The sequence below is a fragment of the Triticum dicoccoides genome, chromosome 3B (assembly GCF_002162155.2).
Source record: "Triticum dicoccoides isolate Atlit2015 ecotype Zavitan chromosome 3B, WEW_v2.0, whole genome shotgun sequence".
NCBI lineage: Eukaryota > Viridiplantae > Streptophyta > Magnoliopsida > Poales > Poaceae > Triticum > Triticum dicoccoides.
Window position 1 is genome coordinate 157196727 of NC_041385.1, and position 20951 is coordinate 157217677.

General features: G+C 44.3%; 1 pseudogene; it reads left to right on the plus strand.

Annotated features, from left to right (window-relative positions):
* Window positions 1-16878, plus strand: part of LOC119279426 — a 104632-nt pseudogene extending 87754 nt beyond the window's left edge.
* Window positions 16879-20951: the final 4073 nt, after the last annotated feature.

Consider the following 20951-nt stretch of genomic DNA (forward strand, 5'->3'; position numbering starts at 1 on the left):
TGTGTGTTTTGCCCATCCAGGCGGAAATTATGTGCACAAAAGAGGAGAACGATTCGATATGGCGTTAGGATTGAGGGTAATTAACTACGTATGGAGACATAGAGACCTTGAACGTGCATGTGTGAGAGGTATACATGTATACGTGGGATGTGTGTGTGTGCGTGCGCGCATGATCGAGATAAAAGAAAGAAGACATAAGTCCTAAGATCAACGACATGGGAGAGACGGATCGGTATGACAATATGCATGCATGTGAGAATGCAAGGAAGAAGTCCCGACAATTGAGCATGTGTTTTTGTCTTTAAGAGATAGTGGCATGGGCTGGAGCATGCATCTATGGCGAGCAGAGGGGGTGAGCCGCAACGATTGTGCAAAAGAGATCAACCTATAAATGCATATGTATGGATAGACATATATAGTGTGGGTGATAGGAAGCAAGACTCCGTGCGAGAAAGAAATGTTGACGGAGGAACTACAGATAGATACAGAGATGGAGATGCTAGCTAGAGATACATCCGTTAGTTTGGGTGTCAGAGATGACCGTCGGGTGGTTCAAAGGGTGAAGTTATATATGTGTGTGAGAGGGCACTTGACTGCATGCATGTAGAGAGAAACATATGTAGTGTGCGTGATAGGAATCAAGAGTGAGGGCGAGAAAGAAGGTTGATGGAGAAACAGATAAACAGAAAGATAAAGATGCTAGCTAGTGTGCGCTAGAGATAGGAGTTGAGTGGATCAGAAGGCTGGGTTATGCGTGTGGGTGTGAGAGAGATAGAGAGAGGGTGCATGTGAGTCACATACAAACAAATATCAGAGAGAAATGAGATCCAGAGAGACAGAGTTTTGTGTCTGCGAGAAAGAAAGATATTTCACAACGAGAGTGATAGCTAGAGAGACATATGAGGGAACACAAGATGTCTCTAGGGAGAGAGGGTGTATTTGAGCGACATACAAGAGAACAATGGAGAAATATGAGACCCTGGGAGACAGAGTTTGTGTTTGTGTGTGAGAAAAGATATTGAAGAGGAAGAGTCGTAGGTTCTCATATGTAAGGAGCGAAAGACATCTCTGTATGAGGGGTGTGCGAGTAGCACACATGGGAATAGTTGAGAGAAATGAGACCCCAGGAGACAAAGTTTTGTGTTTGTATGAGAGAAAGAGATTCCACATGGAGAATCATAGCTAGAAACACATAGCAGGGAGCGAGATATACTTAGAGAGAGAGATAGAGTGATGAAGGTCGATGGAGAGAGTACCGTCAGTGTGTTACGAAGATAAAAGATCATTGTCGACATGCAGGTAGCACGAGAGATGCCTGAGAGACGATGAACGCGTATAGGTCCAGAGAGATAGTCCTATATAAGCATGAGTGATAGCTATATGAGATGAATATCTGGATTAAAGGGGATTCAAATATTTAAACTGGAGATCACGACATCGATAATATCATAACGCAAATTGGTGTATCAAACATGCATATTCATTCTAATTTGGGCACACGTGTAATGTTATATAGTTTATCAATATTGGTGATCCATAGATTCTTCAATTACAAACAATGCATGGTTTATATGCAATTAGTGTCTAAACATGATTACACTATATGTTGCGTGTGTGAAACACATTATACATGTTTGAGAAGTTAAAAAAAAACCCGCATGAAACACACATTAATTCGAGACAGTTAGCGAGGAATGCATACATTGGATTTCAACATAAAGTAGTTTCAAATATTTGAAAATCCAAATTGATGGATACAACCTTATGAATCTGAGATCATGCCATTTGTAAACCATATTTATGTATAAATGGTGTTGTGCTTTTGAAAGTATATATGTAAAAAATGATGTATATAGAATGTAATTCCAATTGAAAATGGACCCCGCCCAAAAAAAATAGTAGAATACAAATGGGATTCGAATTGAGTTGGCACGGTAAATGTGCACTATGCAAAATTTGAACGAAGCGGGGAAAGTCGTAGTAACCGCCCGAAACCAAAATCTGCGAGATGGAAATCACTACTGCCTATCCCTGCCGCGCAAAGCCTATTTGCTGGATTTCTATAGGTTTTGATAGGGGTAGGTTTGTAATTTCACCCAAACGTGACGTAACCGCCTCTCACCCGGATTCATACACGGTGGGCGCCAAAACACAGTGTGCCCTCGACTGAAATCGACTCCCTCCCCAATTCATATTCATACACGGTGGGCGCCAAAAACAAACTCTCATCGGCAAATATTCGGTGTATGCGAGATTACCGTCCTATCCCCAACCAACTAATGTTGCTGTGATGTAGTAGAAATTTGAAACGAGGGCTAAGTTTGTAAATTTCCTCGCATTTGAGACAAGCGCGCCCTGACTACATGGTTCCCCCTTCCTCTCTACCTCCCTTTTCCCCATTCGTACTCCGTGGGCGCCAAAACACCCTCTCTACCCCACCCTCCTCCATCCGCCGCTGTCCGCCACCCCATCCACCGCCGTCCTCCTCCACCATGCCGGAGCTGATACCCCGACGCCGCCGTCCATTACAAGAGATCGACCTCTCTCATCCACGCCTTCGGACCGGGATCCTTGCATCCCGTCCTCTCGCTTCATCCCCGCCTTCGTCCACCTTGCCGGTGCTGCTCCTACGACCGTCTTGTCCACCGCGCCCCACCGCCACCGTCTACCCTCCTAGATCTGCTTCCACGCCGTCGACAGCCATCGCTACCGCAGTGCCGTCAAATTCTCACCAGATGCGTAGACGGCGCCACACCAGAGGCGGTACTCTTTTGTATCTGCTCAACTTATTTATCGCAGCAAGAAAATAGATTGCCACTGCTTTACTCTGATTTCTTGTCTTGGTTGCGAAGTTGCCTTTGTCCGGTTTGCACCTTCAGATCCGCCATGGCATGCTCAACACTATACTCCCAATGCTTATGGTTTTCCCCTTTTATATTCCACACTAGTTAAATCACAGTAGACTAAATTTCAAACTTGGGTCAGTCGATTTTTCAGAGCTCGCCGGAGTTCGCCGGTGCGATCCAAGGGGCTCGGGTGGTTGTGGGGCCTCGCCGAACGAAGAAAACTCGACGCGGGTGGGGGGTGGGGGTGGCGGAGGAACACAGGCGGTGGGGGCCGGTGGTCCGGCTGGCGGCCCGTGCGGTGTTCTGTATGGGAAGAATCACAGACGAGGAAGAAGAAGGGTTAGGAGACATAGGATCTTCATCCAACTGCCTGAAATGATCGAGAGACAGCTGGGAGTTGCATTCTTAATGCGCTCTGGTTCATCATGTGTGGGCACTGCGCAACCAATATTTTATTATCCAAAATCTGCTTGCTCTTCTTTACCATGTTCGATAGTGCTGGCCTGTACATGATCGATAGGCTTTCAATTACTACTGGCAATACAACACCGTATTTTCAAGCCAGTTCCACTTTCCCGATTTATATATCATGGTTATGGTGTACCCCTGTTATGTACACTATTATCTGCCTACTTGTTGTGTGCTCTTGTTATCATGGTTTGGCAATAAACTATCTATACATTATATTATGAACCTATCATCTGCCAGCTATCCTTACTTCTGGAGCCTATTTTTTTGTGTACTTGTGCCAGATTATATAAATGCACGCATGATATTACAGCACACATGAGCTCTCTCATCAGAATCCAGTGTTAGCACATAAGTGTTTACAGGGGCGCCCCTATATTAGAATATCATCTGCATTACAAAGATAATCTCACAACTATTTATGTTTTCATGGTTCTCAGATATTATACGCAATTACAGTGAATATCAGAATCCACGCATCAGAAGAATATTGTGGAACACTGCAATGACTTACAAAATTGGCACCAAGGCATTGAGTGCCATTTTGGAAGCAATGAAACTCGTATGCTCCCCACCTATTGATTCTTGTTCAGAATATCATTCTAATGACTATTCTAACCTCGAGGAGTCAATGGCAGATGTCCTGTCCTGTTCACCCATCAAGGTGCCTGTTCTAATTTGGCAAGGTTTTATTGATTGCGCGTATCTTGCATATGTTGTCTTGCATTTCTTATACTTTGTTGCACCACCATCTGCTTAGTTTACTCATCATATAACTCAAGATGCTATGCCCATCCATTATCAATATATATTCCATCTGTCGTCATACCATGTTTTTCCAATCAAATGTTGTTCTTGTGCATCAGACATCAAAAAGGAAGAGGGTGATTGCCGAACCTGAAGGAGCACCAGCAAAGTCCTTGAAAAACGTGGTGGTGCTGGAGAAATCAGACAACGCCCCACTTATATTGGTTGTACAACCAGTGACACAAAACATAGGACCGACTCCAGCAGACTGTACCCATACTTCACTGGCCACACCACTAGCCCCACCACACAGGACCTGCACTCCAGCAAAAGGTATACCGATTTCATTTGCCATAGCACCAGCCGTACCACAGAAAAATCCTACTCCAGCAAAAAGTACAGCAAGTCCACCGGCCGAAGACCTATCCCAACTGCAGAGACAACCAATTCCTGCAGATTGGAACCCCATTCCATTTATTCCCAGTTTAAAAGACAATGCTTTCAATGTTGTTAGGGACTACGTGCATATATTCCCATCATGGGAAGATTATAGTGAAGACAAACACCATTTTCACATCTTCCTGTCCAACTTACGTGTAAGTGCTATTATTCATGGTTATTATTTTCCTGTTTTCTGCTGATCGAACACATCAATGATTTACATTACACTGTTGTAACTAGGTGAGGGTCAATCTGGATAGTCATGACGAGCAAAGCTTGCTTGTGCTTTTCAAGGAAGCATTGCTGCAGTATCGGTGGTACCTGAGGAAATCACACTTTGATGGCAAGTCTATAAACGAATTTCCGGTGAAGTCTCCTGTGCTAAATTTAGAAGACATTGAATGGAAAAACCTTGTTATGCACTGGTCTCGTTCCCAGGATGAGGTACTGTCTATGAAATCACATGACAATTTGAACTTCTACTTTTCCGCATGTGCCTTACGGATCTTTTTTGCAGGAAATCTGCTCGAAGAAGAATTCCAGTTTGAAAAGACGACAGGATATCGCAAATATGATGCCCGCTGCTTTGCTCTTGTTAGTACCTGTTGTCCTGTATCACTGTACTTGCATACATACCTGGTTCATTATGTGACAGCAGTATGCATGATAGCTTGCTTATCAATTGTTCGCTCCAAATTATCTGATCTGTATGAATGGTTACATTAGTGTAGAATATATCCAATGCCAATGAATTTTCTTAGCTCTGCATTGTTCTTGTAAGTACATGTTGTCCTTTATTAGTGCACTTATATTGACAGGTAGTTGTTCATGTACCATCACTCTGCAGCTTATTTTCCTTTGCCCTCCATTTTCTACACATCAGATCTATATTTATTCTTACCATAAGGTTGGTACTGAAGAAGTTTAGCTGTGCATTGCTCTTGGCTGTGCCTTTTGCCTATATTGCTGCACATACATTTATAGCTACTTGGTTATGTAGCATCACTCTTCATCTTATCTTAAATATTCTCCATTTTTTCGTATATTATCACATCTATATTTACTCTTAACAAAATGTAGAATAAAGGCAATGCTTATGAAGAACATTCTGTGCTAAGCTTCTTGAATTGCCCCCCCCCCCATCAGCATGGACAAGGGCTTTATAGAGTCTGTCTTCACCAATAATGTAAGTTTGTCCTTCTCAAGCCTTAAAACTTTGTTGTGTATATTTGGTTAGGCATGACTACAACAGCTGTTTATTTTTGGTGTTTGTATCAAATTGCATGTTTAAAGTTTATTATGTAGTTCATAAACAAAAGTTTGTCCTTCTCAATTTAAGTTTTCACTTGTACAACCAAGTTCCTTCTTCATACCATGTAAATTAAACTATACAGAGCAAGTGATCTTCTTTTGCACTGCATCTATGCTTCTGTTCTTCATCCGTAATCCAGTGGTGTGGTGAACCTACCCACTATAGCACAATGTCATATTCTGCAATGTCTTAACTATGAACAATGTCATATCATTCTACTATTATTTAAACCGCCTCATTATTTGCCAATCTGAAATGGGATAAATTGATAGCACACTAACCATTGATACTTATGAGTTCTTGATCTGTAATCCAGTGGTGTCATGAAGTTGCCAACTCCTTCACAATGTCAATTCCTGCCATGTCTTGACCTGAACAATACCATATTGTGTTAATGCAATTTTAAACTGTGTCACTTTATTCGTCAGTAAGAAATGTGATGAATTGTCAGCATTGATACTTTTATGTGCAAAACCTGTCATCTGTCTGCTTGTTTATCTTTCAGAGTGAGGACGATATAAGTGTTGAACAAGCACAGTCTCATCATCTTGCTCAGCTGCTTGCGCTGCAGCTCCCCAGCAGGGCTAACCTTTCTTGAACTCTATTGAAGTGCTGTCGGTTTCGCATATTATTTTGTCGGCGTGTTTATTTGCACTGGTGGCGATCTTTGATGCCCAGTGTATGTAATCCCCTATCTGCTTGTGCTTTATTATCATAGTGGCGAACTTTGATGCCCAGTGGATGTAATATGTCGTAATTTCTTTATTGTATAGTCTAGGTTTTTTCTTATTCATGATGCTGCAGTTATTTTACTGTATATATATCCTGTCTTCGTAGTAAACCGGCCAAACCGTAAAATTACGGTACATAATCGGGCCGTCATGCAATCACGATGTATGATCCGCATCATGGGCCCTGTCAAACTGGCCCACTAGTAGATTCGGCCTTTAATAGGCCGAGTAACCCCCGGCCCTCTTTTTGCAAGAAAACTCAATGGGCTTTTAGGAGGCTGAGAAGTAGGTTGGGCCTGAAACGTGCCGAATAGCTCACGGGCCGGCGGCAGCCCGAAATGGACCCCGGCCCATGATTGTGCGAATCAATTCACGGGCTTTTAACAGGCCAAAGTTGTCTCGGTCCTTGTTTGGCCCAATCAGATATCGGCTGCGAGCAGGCCGGATGCAAACCGGGCCGTAGTTCGGCCCAACTATATGACGGGCTTTTAACAGGCCAAAATTAATATAGGGCCGAAATGTTAAATGTGCCCTTAACAGTCCGAAACTAATATCAGGCCGAATTACTAAATGGGCCTTTAACAAGTGGTCCCAAAAGCATAGCGTCCAGTCAACGGGCCGAATCTAATATGGTCCATAATTGAGCCCAAAGCCTCTTAAAGGGCCGGACCTGATCTGGACCGTGATTTGGCCCAGAAAGTGGGAGGCTTTTAACGGGCCGGATCTTATATGGGCCATTACTAGGCCCGGAACGTGGCAGGCCATTAATGGACCGGATCAATTATGGGACGGCATTTCACCCAAAACATGGCAGCCAGTTAATGGGCCGGCCTACTAGGGTCCTCAAAATCTTGTGGGCCAATAGCTGGGCCGGACCATTAATGTCAGCGAAATCTCGTGGGCCTTTAGCTGGGCCGGCCCATTATGATCCGGAAGAATTTTGTGGGCCTTTACCTGGGCCGACCCATTATGGCACACAAAAATCTTCTGGGCCTTTACCTGGGCCGGCCTATTATGGCCCGCGAAATCTTGTGGGCCTTTAGCTGGGCTAGCCCATTATAGTCCGCAAAATCTTGTGGGCCTTTAACTGGGCCGGCCCATTATGGGCCGCCAAATCTTGTGGGCCTTTAGTTGGGCCGGCCCATTTAAACTTGATTGGCCATGCCACGTGTCGACGTATCATAGGCGCCTTCTGTCCAATGAGTGCATGACATCTGTCCCAACGATGAGCCGACACGTGTTTCCTCCACCCAATGATGATTTTACACGTCGAAAATCCCCATTAGTCGGGGCTGTTAACGGGTTATCGGATCCAAAGCCCGACCCGATAGCATAACGGCGTTCCATTACGGTGGATGCCACGTATCAGTCACCCTTGACGAAAGCACTTCTGTGACGCGCGATTTATCTTCATGGAAGTGGACACTTCCATGATGATAATTTTGGTAAGTTCATCGAACACTTCTACGACAGCACAGGTATGACTATCTTGATTCTGTCATAAATTTGTCATGGATGTACATGCATGACAAAAAACACGACATACTATTACAAACACGTATCATCACGGAAGTGTATTTTTTGTAGTGCTTCATCATCCCGGCGCTATCCATGACGAGGAGGGAGTAGTTCACCCTCGGGGCCGAGGGTATGTACCAGTAGCTATGTGTTTGATCTCTCTCTCTCTCGTGTTCTCTCTATGGCACGAACTTCATGTATCGTGAGGTTTGCTATTGTAGTTGGATCTTATGATGTTTCTCCCCCTCTACTCTCTTGTGATGAATTGAGTTTCCCTCTTGAAGTTATCTTATCGGATTGAGTCTTTGATTTGAGAACACTTGATGTATGTCTTGCCGTGTTTATCTGTGGTGACAATGGGATATCACGTGCCACTTGATGTATGTTTTGGTGACCAACTTGCGGGTTCCGCCCATGAACCTATGCATAGGGGTTAGCACACGTTTTCTTGACTCTCCGGTAGAAACTTTGGGGCACTCTTTGAAGTACTTTGTGTTGGTTGAATGAATCTGAGATTGTGTGATGCATATCGTATAATCATGCCCACGGATACTTGATGTGACAATGGAGTATCTAGGTGACATTAGGGTTTTGGTTGATTTGTGTCTTAAGGTGTTATTCTAGTACAAACTCTTGAATAGATCGATCCGAAAGAATAACTTTGAGGTGGTTTCGTACCCTACCATAATCTCTACGTTTGTTCTCCGCTATTAGTGGCTTTGGAGTGACTCTTTGTTGCATGTTGAGGGATTGTTATATGATCTATCTATGTTATTATTCTTGAGAGAACTTGCACTAGTGAAAGTATGAACCCTATGCCTTGTTTCCTATCATTGCAATACCGTTTCCGCTCACTTTTATCATTAGTTACCTTGCTGTTTTTATATTTTCAGATTACAAATACCTTTATCTACCATACCATATTGCACTTGTATCACCATCTCTTCACCGAACTAGTGCACCTATACAATTTACCATTGTATTGGGTGTGTTGGGGACACCAGAGACTCTTTGTTATTTGGTTGCAAGGTTGTTTGAGAGAGACCATCTTCATCCTCTACGCCTCCCACGGATTGATAAACCTTAGGTCATCCACTTGAGGGAAATTTGCTACTGTCCTACAAACCTGTGCACTTGCAGGCCCAACAACGTCTACAATAAGAAGATTGTGTAGTAGACATCAAGATCTTTTCTGGCGCCATTGCCGGGGAGGCTAGGTAAGCGACACTCACTCACACCCCGTCAACTAAGATCTTTTCAGGCGCCGTTTCCGGGGAGGTGAGTGCTTGAACGTATATCTTTAGGTCTTGCAATCGAGTCTTTTTGTTTCTTGTTTTATCACTAGTCTAGTTTATAAAAGAAAACTACAAAAAAATGGAGTTAAGTTTGTCTCATACGCTTCATCTTTTTAATATCTTTCGTGAGTATGATGGAAAAGAAAATTGTGCTCAAGTGCTAGAAGAAGAATGCATTAAAATGTTTGGTACTTGATCTTTGTATGATGAGCATGATTGCAATGTTGTTAGTATGAATTGCTTGAATATCCATGATGCTAATGATATGCAAAGCCACAAGCTTGGGGAAGCTATGTTTGATGAAGATGATATTTTTTGTCCCCCAAGTTTTGATGAGCAATTTTATTATAATGATAGCATGCCTCCTATTTATGATGATTATATTGATGAAAGTGGGTTTGGAAGAGTGTCAACTTTAGGAAGTAGTGATCCCACTATTTTGTAGGATGTTTAATCTTATTGTGATGAACATGAAATTGGATTTGGAAGAGTGTCAAATTTATTTAGTGATGATTCCACTATTTAGGAAGAGGTCCCAATTGATTATGAGAACAAAGTTGCTATCTATGATGATTATTGTGATGACTTGTATGCTATTAGGAATAATGATAACCATGGAACTTGTCATCATGATTTTAGTTTTCAATTGTATTATGCCTCACATGATAATTATTTTGTTGAGTTTGCTCCCACTATTATTCATGAGAAGAAATTTGCTTATGTGGAGATTAGTAAATTTTCTATGCATGTAGATCAGGAAATGAATGCTTTAGGTGCTGGTTATATTGTTGAATTCATTCATGATGCTACTGAAAATTATTATGAGAGAGGAACATATACTTGTAGGAATTGGAATAATGCCAAGTTTCCTCTCTATGTGTTGAAAATCTTGAAGCTATGCTTGTTTTGCCTTCCTATGTTTGTTGATTATTGTTCCCATAAGTTGTTTGCTCACAAAATCCCTCTGCATAGGAAGTGGGTTAGACTTAAATGTGCTAGTCATATGCTTCATGATGCTCCCGATATGTTTCAATTCTTATCTTTTATGTGAGCAACATTGTCATCATCATGCCTAGCTAGAAAGGCATTAAAGAAAAGCGCTTGTTGGGAGACAACCCAATATTTACCCTTACTGTTTTTGCGTGTCCACATCATTATGCTACTGTAGTAATCATTTTTTGTAGGTTTTGTTTCAATAAAGTGCCAAGTAAGACCTTTAGGATAGCTTACGGTGATAGTTGTGTTGATCCTGCTGAAAATCAGAAACTTTTGCACCCAGTAAATTAGTTTTGTTAATTCACATAAACGTGCTTCTGATCTAATTCTTTTTGCTATGTATTGGTATACCAATTTCTTAGGCCTTCCTAATTTGGTAGGATTTTTAGAGTTAACGAAGTATACGTTTGATACAAATTACTACAGACTGTTCTGTTTTTGACAGATTCTGTTTTCTATGTGTTGTTTGCTTATTTTGATGAATCTATGAGTAGTATAGAAGGGTATGAATCATAGATAAGTTGGAGTACAGTAGATATTACACCAATATGAATTTAGAATGAGTTCATTACACAGTACCTAAGTGGTGGTTTTATTTTTTTATACTAACGGAGCTTACGAGTTTTCTATTGAGTTTTGTGTTGTGAAGTTTTCAAGTTTTGGGTAAAGATTTGATGGACTATGTAATAAGGAGTGCCAAGAGCCTAAGCTTGGGGATTCCCAAGGCACCCCAAGGTAATATTCAAGGACAACCAAGAGCCTAAGCTTGGGGATGCCCCGGAAGGCATCCCCTCTTTCGTCTTTGTTCATCGGTAACTTTACTTGGAGCTATATTTTTATTCACCACATGATATGTGTTTTGCTTGGAGCGTCATTTATCTTGTTAGTATTTGCTTTCTGTTCTTTATAATAATGTTTTGCATCTTTAGTTTCACTAAAAAAGTCAAGGATAGCCTTTATGATGCTTATTTTGCTAGTATACATGTTGCTGTTTTAAAACAGAAAGTTTACCGCTGTTGCAAAAATTCCCTAGAAAAGTCAGAGCATGATATAATCTTTAAACCTTTTGCATAATGGGCCTTGATAAATTTACTACAGTGGGAATTTTATTTCATATTTTTTGGAGTTAGGGAAGTATGATGAATCTTGCATTCTTTACAGACTGTACTGTTTTGGCAGATTGCTGTCATGTTTGCATTGTTTGCATATGTTTGCTTGTTTAATGATTATATTTGAAGATAGGAGTATTAAAAATGCAGAGGCATTTAGTATGCAATGTTGAATAATAATTTTAGTGATTTGTTACAGGAGAAAATGATAAGGTTTTGCATTGGTTTATACTAACCTATCTCATGAGTTCTTGTTGAGTTTGGTGTGGATGAAGCTTTTGATAAAAAGAGAAACCATGATATGAGAGGAATTAAGAAGACACAAAATTTCAAGCTTGGGGATGCCCAAGGCACCCCAAGATAATATTTCAAGAAGTCTCAAGCATCTAAGCTTGGGGATGCCCCGGTAGGCATCCCACCTTTCTTCTTAAACAACTATCGGTTAGTATCGGTTGAGCCTAAGTTTTTGCTTCTTCACATGAGTGGTGCTATCCTTGCAATGTCATTTTAATTTTTTTGCTTTCTGTTTTAATACAATACCAAGATCTGAAATTCTTTAATGTTAGAGAGTCTTCACATAGTTGCACAATTATTCGACTACTCATTGATCTTCACTTATATCTTTCGGAGTAGTTTGTCATTTGCGCTAGCGCATCACTTATATATTTAGAGCACGGCGGTGGTTATTTTTTTGTAAAAATTGCTAGTCTCTCATGCTTCACTTATATAATTTTGAGAGTCTTTTAGAACAGCATGGTATTTGCTATGGTTATAAAGTTGGTCCTAGAATGGTAGGCATCCAAGTTGGGTATAATAAAAACTATCATAGAAAGTGAATTGGATGCTATGATCAATTTAATACTTGATAATTGTTTTGAGATATGGAGGTAGTGATATTAAAGTCATGCTACTTGGGTGATTATGAATTTAAAGAATGCTTGTGTTGAAGCTTGTGATTCCCGTAGCATGCACGTATGGTGAACCGCTTTGTGATGAAGTTGGAGCACAATTTTATTTATTGATTGTCTTCCTTATGAGTGGCGGTCGGGGATGAGCGATGGTCTTTTCCTACCAATCTATCCCCCTAGGAGCATGCGCGTAGTGCTTTGGTTTTTGATGACTTCTAAATTTTTGCAATAAGTGCATGAGTTCTTTTGACTAATGTTGAGTCCATGGATCTTACGCACCCTTTCACCCTTCCACCATTGCTAGCCTCTCTTGTACCGTGCAAATTTCGCCGGTACCATATACCCACCATTTACCTTCCTCAAAATAGCCACCATACCTACCTATTATGGCACATAGCCATTCTGAGATATATTGCCATACAATTTTCCACCGTTCCATTCACATGACACGCATTATTTTGTCATATTGCTTTTTGCATGATCATGTAGTTGACATTGTATTTGTGGCAAGGCCACCTTCATAATTTTCATACATGTCACTCTTGATTCATTGCATATCCCGGTACACCGCCGGAGGCATTCATATAGAGTCATATCTTGTTCTAGCTTTGAGTTGTAAATCCATAAAAGTGTGATGATCTTCATTATTAGAGCATTGTCCTAGTGTGGAAAGGATGATGAAGACTATGATTCCCCCACGAGTCGAGATGAGACTTCGGAATTTACAAAAAAAAGGAGAAAGGCCAAAAAGAAAAAAAATAGAAGGCCAAAGAAAAGAAAAAAAGAAGAAGAAGAAAAAAGAGAAGAAAAAAATAAAATTAGAGAAAAAGAGAGAAGGGACAATGCTACTATCTCTTTTCCACACTTGTGCTTCAAAATAGCACCATGATCTTCATGACAGAGAGTCTCATATGTTGTCACTTTCATATACTAGTGGGAATTTTTCATTATAGAACTTGGCTTGCATATTCAAATGACGGGCTTCCTCAAAAGTGCCCTAGGTCTTCGTGAGCAAGCAAGTTGGATGCATCCCACTTAGTTTCTTTTGTTGAGCTTTCATATATTTATAGCTCTAGTGTATCCGTTGCATGGCAATCCCTACTCACTCACATTGATATCTATTAATGGGCATCTCCATAGCCCGTTGATACGCCTAGTTGATGTGAGACTATCTTCTTCTTTTTGTCTTCTCCACAACCACCATTCTATCCCACATATAGTGCTATGTTCATGGCTCACGCTCATGTATTGCGTGAAAGTTGAAAAAGTTTGAGATTATTAAAGTATGAAACAATTGCTTGGCTTGTCATCGGGGTTGTGCATGATTAAATACTTTGTGTGATGAAGATAGAGCAACAATCAGACTATATGATTTTGTAGGGATAACTTTCTTTGGCCATGTTATTTGAAAAGGCATGATTACTTTGATTAATATGCTTGAAGTATCACCATTTTCATGTTAATATGAACTTTTATTTTGTATCATTTGGATCTGAACATTCATGCCACAATAAAGAAAATTACATTGAAGAATTATGCTAGGTAGCATTCCACATCAAAAATTCTGTTTTTATCATTTACCTACTCGAGGACGAGCAGGAATTAAGCTTGGGGATGCTTGATACGTCTCCAACGTATCTATAATTTTTGATTGTTCCATGCTATTATATTACCCCTTTTGGATGTTTATGGGCTTTATTTTACATATTTATATCATTTTTGGGACTAATCTATTAACCGGAGGCCCAGCCCATGTTGCTGTTTTATTGCCTGTTTCAGTATTTCGAAGAAAAAGAATATCAAACGGAGTCCAAACAGAATGAAACCTTCGGCATCGTGATTTTTTGGAAGAATATCATCCTGGAGGCTTGGAGATCAAGTCAGAAGACCCTCGAGGAGCCCAGGAGATAGGGGGCGCCCCCCTACAGGGTGCGACCCCCTGTCTCGTGGACCCCTCGAGCACCCCTCGACTGACTTCTTTCGCCTATATATGCCTACGTACCCTAAAACCATCGAATATCAAGATAGATCAGGGGTTCCGCCGCCGCAAGACTCTGTAGCCACCAAAAACCTGTCGGGAGCCCGTTCTGGCACCCTGCCACAGGGGCAATCCATCACCAGTGGCCATCTTCATCATCCCGGTGCTATCCATGACGAGGAGTGAGTAGTTCACCCTCGGGGCTGAGGGTATGTACCAGTAGCTATGTGTTTGATATCTCTCTCTCTCTCTCTCTCTCTCTCTCTCTCTCTCTCTCGTGTTCTCTCTATGGCACGATCTTGATGTATCGCGAGCTTTCCTATTGTAGTTGAATCTTATGATGTTTCTCCCCCTCTACTCTCTTGTGATAAATTGAGTTTCCCTCTTGAAGTTATCTTATCGGATTGAGTCTTTGATCTGAGAACACTTGATGTATGTCTTGCCGTATTTATTCGTGGTGACAATGGGATATCACGTGCCACTTGATGTATTTTTTGGTGACCAACTTGCGGGTTCCACCCATGAACCTATGCATAGGGGTTGGCACACGTTTTCTTGACTCTCCGGTAGAAACTTTGGGGCACTCTTTGAAGTACTTTGTGTTGGTTGGATGAATCTGAGATTGTGTGATGCATATCGTATAATCATGCCCACGAATACTTGAGGTGACAATGGAGTATCTAGGTAACATTAGGGTTTTGGTTGATTTGTGTCTTAAGGTGTTATTCTAGTACGAACTCTTGAATAGATCGATCTGAAAGAATAACTTTGAGGTGGTTTCACACCCTACCATAATCTCTACGTTTGTTCTCCGCTATTAGTGGCTTTGGAGTGACTCTTTGTTGCATGTTGAGGGATTGTTATATGATCTATCTATGTTATTATTGTTGAGAGAATTTGCACTAGTGAAAGTATGAACCATATGCCTTGTTTCCTATCATTGCAATACCATTTACGCTCACTTTTATCATTAGTTACCTTGCTGTTTTTATATTTTCATATTACAAATACCTTTATCTACCATCCATATTGCACTTGTATCACCATCTCTTCGCCGAACTAGTGCATCTATACAATTTACCATTGTATTGGGTGTGTTGGGGGCACAAGAGACTCTTTGTTATTTGGTTGCAGGGTTGTTTGAGAGAGACCATCTTCATCCTCTACGCCTCCCACGGACTGATAAACCTTAGGTCATCCACTTGAGGGAAATTTGCTACTATTCTACAAACCTGTGCACATGCAGGCCCAACAACGTCTACAAGAATAAGGTTGTGTAGTAGACATCAGGACCCAAAGGTCTGTGGTAAACTACTCACAACTCATCGGAGGGATTATGGTGTTGATGTAGAAGCCCTCCGTGGTCGATTCCCCCTCTGGCGGAGTGCCGACGAAGGCTCCAAGATGGGATCTCGCGGATACAGAAGGTTACAACGGTGGAAATTATTTTTCGTTGGCTCCCTGAATGGTTTCGGGGTACGTAGGTATATATAGGAGGAAGAAGTACGTCGGTGGCCGCTCGTGGGGCCCAGAAGACAGGGGCGCGCCCAGGAGGGGTGGGCGCGCCCTCCTATCTCCTGGCCGCCTCGATTTTTTCTTGACTTGCACTCCAAGTCCTCTGGATCGCGTTCGTTCCAAAATCACGCTCTCGAAGGTTTCATTCCGTTTGGACTCCGTTTGATATTCCTTTTCTTCGAAATACTGAAATAGGCAAAAAGAACAGCAATACGGGCTGGCCTTCGGTTAGTAGGTTAGTCCCCAAAATGATATAAATATGTATAATAAAGCCCATAAACATCCAAAAAGGGTAATATAATAAGATGGAACAATCAAAAATTATAGATACGTTGAAGACTTGTCAGCAAGCTCGGGCAAGTCCGGGCCGTGGTCACCCTCGGCATCATGCGCGCGCTCCAGGCGCCCTCCCTACTGCAGCGGACAGAGACGGTAGCGAAGGCAGCGCTGGGCGTCCTGGCCAACGTGGCGGCGGCGAGCGTGGCGGGAAGGTAGGAGATGGCAGATGATGAGGAAGAGCCCAGGGCGCTGGTGGAGGCCATGGCATGGCACGAGAGCGCGGGGTACCAGGAGCACGCGACGTATCTGGTCATGGCGCTCGTGCACGTAGGCGGCGGCTGTGCGCTGCGGTGGAGGATGCGCCAGCTCGGTGCCGTGCAGGCGCTCCTCGAGGTGTCTTCCTGCTTGGCAGCCCCCTCGTGCACAGCAGGGCGGCCAAGATCCTGCAATGGTTCAAGGACAACGGGGAAGGACAGGATCAAGGCGCACTCCCGCCCTCGCATGAATGCCGCGCTGTCGACGGCATGCCATGGCAATGACGGCGACGGGACGAAGGCTTGCCGGAGTGCCCGTGGACAGGATAGTGAAGCAGAGCCTGAACATGAACATGAGGTGCATCATGCGATGAGCTACGGCGTCTCCGTGGACATGACCAACACTAAGCAGCTCCTGGGACGCCATGGATGCAGCGAGGCCGTGAGTTCCACACATATGCTGATGGTTGTGGCCATATGATGGAAGCAGCGAGAGGAAACACGTATGTATAGGATTCCCGAATGCCCCATATCACGGACTAAAAGGCGGCGATAAAGAACCGAAAACATCGACAGAGGCAGCATCCAGAAAATACGTTAAGCGGCACCGCTCAGTAGATTCCACACATTGCATACGTGCCAATCTCTCAAACAAAGTCCAGCCAACCCACAACGTGCTAAGAGCATCTCCAGCTGTTGGCCTCCAGAGGCGCCTAAAATCGCCGCTTGGGGGCGAGCCGGCGCAAAAAAACGGCCTGGGGGCGAGTTGCCTCTCAGTCGCCGTCCCAGGACCGCCCCAGGAGCGTCTAATTTTTCAAAAAAATATGTTTGGCGAAGTTCGATTAAACACGGCTAAATTTTGGCAAACTTTGGCACATATTACATGTTCGACGCGTTTACATAACAAATATAACTAAAAAAAGAAATCACTAAACGCGGAGTAGTCGTCGTCGTCGCCGCCGTCGTCGTCGCCGGCCTTCTCCTCCTTGACGCGGCTGTCCCGGCTGCACCCTTGCCCGGCGTCGCCATGGCTGACAGGTGCCAGCGACGCGTCGTCGTCGCTGTCGTCGAGGTAGACGACTCCTCCTTCTTCACGGCCCCGGCGGCGCTGCTCGAAGTGCCGCAGTGCAGTGACCTGACCTCCCTCTCCATCCTGAGGAAGTCCTTGCGCGCCCATTTCAGGGCCGCATCATCGTCGAGCGCCACCTCGCCGGACTCCGTCTTCACGGCGGGGAGCCCCGGCTCCGTTTTCACCATCGCGAGCCCGGGCTCCGTCTTCGGCTTGACGAACCGCGGAGGAGCCGACGAGGGAGCGCGCCGGCCGCCTTCGTTGATGACGATGCCGGCGCTACGAGTGCGCCGGCCGAGCGGCGTCTCCACCGCGGGCTCGGTCTTGACGCCGAGCAGCGTCGGAGAGCCGGAGGAGTGGGAAGAAGATCGCGACGAGGAGGAGGAAGACGACAAAGAGACGAACCTCCTGGGCAGCCACGGCCCGGTGCGTCGGCAGTGGGCCAGGGCCGAGGCCGCCGGGGGAGGGTATGTTAGTGGCGGCTCGTTGCCGCCCTCAAGGTGCGCCAACACGCCGCCGAGCGTGCGGCCGGGGATGCCCCAACCAACGCGGCGGCCCTCACTGTTCTGTTCGCCATCCACCACCGTCGCCGCGTTGGTGGACGCCACCATCTGCTCCTGACGGCGCTCAAAGTACGCCGCTCATGCCGAGTGGTTGTCAGCGGCGTACTGGGGGAGGATGCGCTGCTCAACGGTGAGGGAGGCGCGCTTGAGCTCGACCTCGTCGGTGAAGTAGCGGTCCGCGCCGCGGCATCGGGCAACGGCGGAACGGGCGCTCCCCCGTTGCTGAGTCGCCACCCCGACAGACCTGCGCGCATGTCCGGTGGCGCCGGGATCTTGGCCTCGAACAGGAGCCAGGACTCCTGTTCGCGGAGCGAGTGGCGGCCGAAGCCGCCACCGCCTCGTCGCCGGGAAGCGTTCAGCCATTGGGGGAGGGAGGGCTCGGAGAAGGCGCATGGCAGAGGGAGAGGGAGGGCTCGGTGCATGACAGAGGGTAAGGGAGAGGGCTCGGCGGCGAGGGCTGGTGTGGGCGGAGGCGAGGGAGGGCAACCGGCTTATATAGCCGCGCCCGTATGTACGCGTGGCGGGAGGGGAGGCGACGCCGCGCCGCCCCGTGACGCGCCGCCCGTGAGGAATCAATGGCAAGGCTGACCGTCGGCGGCAGCGCGGCAGCCTTGGCATTGATTCCCGCGGGAACCGAGGCGATGAGGCCGAAGAAGCACCCGTCTCGCTGACTAGGCGGGCCCGCGGTTGCTTCGCGCCAAAAACACTCGCCCCGACGCCCTTCTAGCGCGCCGGGTTCGGCCTTGGTCCGCCGGCGCTGATTTCGGCCCAGGCCGACGAAAATCGGGGTCCTGGGGGCGCAACTGGGCCGTTTTTTCGGCGCCTGCACGAAAAAAACGCCTGGGGAGGTCGTTTTGGAGAAAAAAATTATATGAGACCAGGTCTCGTATAAAGCAGGTGAGACACGCCCTGATGCATGACACGTGGCATTCACAAATCACAAAACATCTAATCTCTTCCCCCTGATTTCAAGTGGAAGGTTGGGTAAATGCTTTGTGATTTGTGAATGCCACGTGTCATTCATCATGATGGGCCTCATCTGCTAATCCGTGAGACCTGTTTTCATAGAATTTTTTTCTCCATTCTGGAGGCGCGGTTGGAGATGCTCTAACCTCTTAGCACGCCAACACAAACGAAAAGAAAACGGCCACTACCTTTGACCAGACCACATGCAGATCAATTTATTTAACCAGCCCACATGCACATAGGACAACGCCATGCATGCAATGATCGGTTCAAACAGAAACCGCCAAAATCAAAGGATCGTAGTCAAATTACAATTTCCATGCAGCGCACATGGGACAGATGGAATGTCTCCAGATCAGGGCCTAAATCGCTGCGTCCACCCGAGCCGTACCCCGCCATTTACCCCAGTAATTATCGTGTCATCACCTAATGGGCCAGCTTTTCACTGAGAGGAAAAAGTCAAAAATATCAGGTAAAAGAAACCTAGTCAGGTTTAGTATATGTACTAGCATGCCCGCGCGACGGCACGCCGCGCCTGTTGAAACATAATATGAAAGTTCTTTATGTGGTGATGGAAAAGTTTATGTGTTAATTTTCCATTTAATGGCTCAGTTGTTGCTTGTCTTTTACACTATGATGTACTCCTGTATGAACATTAAGTTCTTATATGTGGACGCTGGAAAATTTTATTTGTTAATTGTACAACTAATGGCTTAGTTGTTGCTTGTTTTCTACATTATAACGTATGCATGAACATTAAGTTGTTATATGTGGACACTGGAAAAGTTTATTGAATAAAACAGTTGCTACATTTTATACAAGGGGGAATACAATTGGAGCTTGCATGCTAAAATTGTGTCGTTATGGTAAATCATTTCATCGTTCTACAACCACATGCTAGATTGGTGTCAATGATGAAATGGTAGAGTGCCTGTGCAAATTCTTGGACACGGTTATGTGCACTTTGACACCAGGGTATGTCACTATCGAGTCAATGGTGTGTGGTCGCTGTGGATACATGCGTAATGGTATGGTATCTGAAAAACTGCCATAGATTATTGTTTGAGTTCTAATTTGTCTTTTCAATTCATGTTGCTGAAAAGTCGCATGTTGACGGGCCATGTTGAGTTGCCATTGTAAGGTTCATGCAAAATCTTGAACACTAAATAAGTTTCCTTTTGCAACATTGAATGCTTGATGAAGAAGCCACAGCCCCTGCCAGTCCAGAGACGCCGCCACCCCTGGGTGGTCTGATGGGCTACAGTCTGCAGTGTAATGTTGTTGGATGCACCGTGCACACTACAGTGCTATAACGTAACGTAATTATGTTTAGCGGGATTAGCACCATATCGAGCAAATTTGCTAAATATAGTGTGCTCCTTCCAAATACGCTATAGCGACACATAACGGTGAAATAGCGCTTTTTGTTTCATTGATTATGACATGGGTCTTTGTATTTTAAAGCAATATGGGGATATGCATTCACCATTGATTTATATTTTAGTATAGTATTGCGAAGAGAAAACCTGATCAATGCTATAAAATTAGACATTTCCCTCCTTAGCCCAGCATGAATAACAAACAAAATTTTACAATGATCATGTTCACCATAGAGATTGATCATTTCATTCATGTAAGACAAAATAAGAAGAAAACACTGATCTTGTAAGTAGTGCAGAACCGGAAGAAACTGGAAAGGTTGCAGCCCACGCTATATCTTTCATGAAGAGCATCTCGTTGTAGATGAATAAGCAGAGCCACAATGGTAGATAAGGCATTCCTTTGTGATATAGTGCACTGTTCTGAGAAAGTCAACCAGCTGATATGAAGTTAGGGTCATCAATGATAGATAAGCGACGCATATTCCGCAGCTCGACGCGGCCCTGCAGTGAAAGAAACATATGTTCGACCGGCTCCATCGCGGGGCAAATATCGCATAAGCATAACTGAAACCGA